The sequence below is a fragment of the Pectinophora gossypiella genome, chromosome 9 (assembly GCF_024362695.1).
Source record: "Pectinophora gossypiella chromosome 9, ilPecGoss1.1, whole genome shotgun sequence".
NCBI classification, from domain to species: Eukaryota; Metazoa; Arthropoda; class Insecta; order Lepidoptera; family Gelechiidae; genus Pectinophora; species Pectinophora gossypiella.
In genome coordinates, this window is record NC_065412.1 from 15,880,318 (window position 1) to 15,884,929 (window position 4,612).

The window sequence follows — 4,612 nt, forward strand, 5'->3', positions numbered from 1 at the left end:
GTTTTCCAAGATGACGTTCCGATCACACCCCTATACATCAATTTTACCTCTCAGACATTTTCTGGAAAAACAAAATTTTGTATGGCGGCCATCTTGTTTTTCGTGGTTCGCTCGCAGCAAGCTGCTCGCGTGTCCTGTATTAGTTCGAAGCTTTGTATGGCGATAGAATTTGATAGGTCTCGTGAAATCAAAAAAGTTCTAGGTGCTATAGTTTTGCCAGGCCGTAGGTTGTCTCCCTGATGCGGAGCAGGTTTTCAAGATCGAGAAGTATTTTCATACTCAACAATACGTTCCGATTACACCCCCATACACAGTTTTTACCCACGAGACATTTTCCGGAAAAACAACATTTTGTATGGCGGCCATCTTGTTTTTCCGCCATTTTGATTTTTTTTCACCCACAATAGAATTTGACCAAGATTTAAATAGGTTTCGTGAAAACAAAAATGTTCCAGGTGCGATAGTTTTGCCAGGCCGTAGGGTGTCTCCCTGATGCGGAGCAGTTTTTCAAGATCGAGCAGTATTGAAATACTCAACATGACGATCCGATCACATTCCTATACATCATTTTTACCCCCGAGGCATTTTCAGGAAAAACGAAAAATTTGTATGGCGGCCATCTTGAATTTCCGCCATTTTGATTTTTTTTCAACGGCAATTAAATTTGACCAAGATTTTAATAGGATTGGTGGAAAAAATAATGTTCTAGGTGCGATAGTTTGGCCAGGCCGTAGGGTGTCTCCCTGATGCGGAGCAGTTTCTGAAGATCAAGAAGCATTTACATACTCAACATGACCTTCCGATTACGTCCCCATACATTGTTTTTGCCCCCGAGACATTTTCTGGAAAAACAATTTTTTGTATGGCGGCCATCTTGTTTTTCCGCCATTTTGATTTTTTTTCACCCACGATAAAATTTGACCAAGATTTAAATAGGTTTTGTGAAAAAAGAATCGTTCCAGGTGCGATAGTTTCGCCAGGCCGTAGGGTGTCTCCCTGATGCGGAGCAGTTTTCCAAGATCTGGAAGTTTTCCCATACTCACCAGGAGGTTTTGATCACTTTTCTCATACATTATTTTTACCCCCCGACGCTCCTTCTGGGAGAACAATTATGTCAGTGAGTGAGTGAGTGAGTGAGTCAGTCAGTCAGTGGGTCTCCAGCTATATATAATATAACTAGATGTCGCGTGGTTCGCTCGCAGCAAGCTGCTCGCGTGTCTTGTTTTCCCGCCATTTTTTTACCGCGATAGAATTTGACCAAGACTTGAATAGGTCTCGTGAAATCAAAAAAGTTCTAGGTGCTATAGTTTTGCCAGGCCGTAGGGTGTCTCCCTGATGCGGAGCAGTTTTCCAAGATGACGTTCCGATCACACCCCAATACATCATTTTTACCTCTGAGACATTTTCTGGAAAAACAAAAATTTGTATGGCGGCCATCTTGTTTTTCCGCCATTTTGATTTTTTTTCACCCACGATAAAATTTGACCAAGATTTAAATAGGTTTTGTGAAAAAAGAATCGTTCCAGGTGCGATAGTTTCGCCAGGCCGTAGGGTGTCTCCCTGATGCGGAGCAGTTTTCCAAGATCTGGAAGTTTTCCCATACTCACCAGGAGGTTTTGATCACTTTTCTCATACATTATTTTTACCCCCCGACGCTCCTTCTGGGAGAACAATTATGTCAGTGAGTGAGTGAGTGAGTGAGTCAGTCAGTCAGTGGGTCTCCAGCTATATATAATATAACTAGATGGTGCTAAGTGCGCTCGCTGCTAAAGCAGCTTCGCGGGCGTTGTACGTGGATTGACGTTTTCGTATAGTTTGTTTCGCATCACAGATTTGTAATAACTATTAAGACAGACACAAAAAGAAATAAAAAAAATGTGTAGGATATTGTTGGTTTATTTTATGTTATCAAAAAATAAAAATATAACATTATATTCTCTCTCTCTCTCCCTTGCATTGTTCCCATATGGTGGTGGGGTCTTTATTCCGAGTCTTTTCCTTCCACTTCGCTCTGTTGGATGTATCGTCTGCGGAAACATTGCAGGAACAAAGATCTTCTTTGATGACATCTGCTTCTTTGCCTTCTGTATTTCCTGTTAAAAATAAAATAATATTAATTTATTTATAATAACGTATAGGTATAATATCCTTTTCTTAGTCGATAGCGATACGTTTTTGCCAAAGTGGTCGTGGTCGTCATGTAACGTACTTCGATATTTTGTAACTTTTGATTGCTGGCTGTCACACTGCTGCGTGCATTGAAGGACTTCAGGCTTGGTCGATTTTATTCTATTGCAATCATAATCTCCTACACAGTTTATTACACTCTGCATTTCCTGTGAATAAAATATAAATATTACATTTTTATCCTTAGTCTATAGCGATACGTTTATGCCAAAGTAGTCGTGATCGTCATGTAACGTACCTCGACATCTTGTTACTTTTGATTGCTGGCTGTCACACTGCTGCATTCTTTGAATGAGCGGCCAACATCAGGCTTGGTTTATATAATACTATTGTATTAATGATCTCCTACGCAGTTTTTTGCCTTCTGCATTTCCTGTAAATAAAACATATAATTAAATATTATATGTAATTTATTTTCCTTAGTCGATAGCAATACGTTTTTGCAAAAATAGTTGTGGTCGTCATGTAACGTACCTCGATATCTTGTTACTTTTGATTGTTGGCTGTCACACTGCTGCATTCATTGAAGGAGCTGGCAACATCAGGTTTGGTTTATATAATACTTTTGTATTAATGATCTCCTACGCAGTTTTTTGCCTTCTGCATTTCCTGTAAATAAAATATATAATTTATTTTCCTTAGTCGATAGCGATACGTTTTTGCCAAAATAGTCGTGGTCGTCATGAAACGTACCTCGATATTTTGTAACTTTTGATTGTTGGCTGTCACACTGCTGCATTCATTGAAGGGGCTGCTGACTTCAGGCTTGGTCGATTTTATTCTATTGCAATCATGAACTCCTACACAGTTTATTGCCATCTGCATTTCCTGTAAATAAAATATATATTATTATTTTTTTCCTTAGTCTATAGCGATACGTTTTTGCCAAAATAGTCGTGGTCGTCATGAAACGTACCTCGATATCTTGTAACTTTTGATTGCTGGCTGTCACACTGCTGCATTCATTGAAGGGGGGCTGCTGACTTCAGGCTTGGTCGATTTTATTCTATTGCAATCATGAACTCCTACACAGTTTATTGCCATCTGCATTTCCTGTAAATAAAATATATATATATTTTTTTTCCTTAGTCTATAGCGATACGTTTTTGCCAAAGTGGTCGTGATCGTCATTTAACGTACCTCGATATCTTGTTACTTTTGATTGCTAGCTGTCACACTGCTGCATTCATTGAAATAGCGGCCAACATCAGGCTTGGTAGTACTATTGTATTAAAATCTCCTACGCAGTTTTTAGCAGTGTGCATTTCCTGTTAAAAAAAAATAATGTTAATTTATATATATTAACTTTTATTTATAAATATATACATATATATATTAGGTGATTTCCAAACTACCCAGGAGGTACACCCAGTAGCTCGCTTTTTTTCATGTGGTTCCCCCGCTAATCGAGGCCGCATCCACCTACTTATATGAGAAGTAGGTTCTATCTAATGAGTTAGCAATAGTCATTCAATAAGCAGAGAAATGTGAAAGAAAAAGCAATTTTTAGCTAAGGAATTTAAAATAAAAAGCAATTTTCAGCAATTAGCATGCAATAAGCAAAGCAATTACTCAGTAATTGTCAAACATAAGCGAGTTGTATAATTTAAAGATATTATTGACAATAACAAACACGTACCGAGTTTGTTAATACTTACATTGAGTTATCATCGCTAAGTTGACCAAATTATTAGTACAGGTTATCACATTCACTAAATGAAAATATGTGTTTTTATCAATTGTAACAATGCTTGCATGACCTAACCAACCGTTGGTGTTGTGGACGCCAATCTTCAAGAGACAAGTGGACGGGTGTGAGGAAAACTGGCAAGATGAACACGTCGGTGTGGGTGCGACTGGTGCACGGGAGAGAAGTGGAGCTAGTTGGCAGATGGAATTAGGCATCACTCTCTTGCTTCAGTTAAGTTCCACTCAGATCAGGTGGGTTGTCGCATGGATGAACATCGCATGGGTTGGAGTAATTCGGAGTAGAACTGTCCATGTTGTTCCCTTCATCGTAGGCACTTCAGTGGACTGTGGGTCGATCAACAATAGTTACGTGAGTTGGCTGTCAAACCGATATGACGTGCCAGCCGAATCTAGCGACCAGGTATGCAGGGGATGGAGGTATCCTGTGGAGTAATCATATCAGCAAAGGTGAAAATGTCGGTTGGGAGTGAAATGGAGGGAGAAGGAGAGCTGCAGTCAGCGGTCACGATCTTGCTGTAAATAGACTACATGCTCAGTTTACGTGTAGTTGTAACTGTTCGAAGTTAATTGAAAACGATCGATATGCAAATTCCTGTTTAATGAAACAAGTAATAAATGAACAGGCAGGTGTTTTTTCGGTATTTAAACGCTAAGACCGTTGTTTGTTTATTGATTAGCAGTGGTATGATGAATCTTGGATACTGATGAATGCTAA

The 4,612-nt window shown here is 39.1% G+C and overlaps 1 long non-coding RNA gene across 1 annotated transcript; it reads right to left on the minus strand.

The window, feature by feature from the left end:
• Positions 1-1,880: 1,880 nt before the first annotated feature.
• Positions 1,881-3,741, minus strand: LOC126369745 (uncharacterized). Its single transcript, XR_007566757.1, has 7 exons — positions 3,328-3,741; positions 3,104-3,240; positions 2,881-3,015; positions 2,662-2,796; positions 2,426-2,560; positions 2,210-2,336; positions 1,881-2,093 (listed from the first exon to the last, which is right to left on the minus strand). It is a non-coding gene; the product is annotated as an uncharacterized LOC126369745 (long non-coding RNA).
• Between the last annotated feature and the right edge of the window lie 871 nt (positions 3,742-4,612).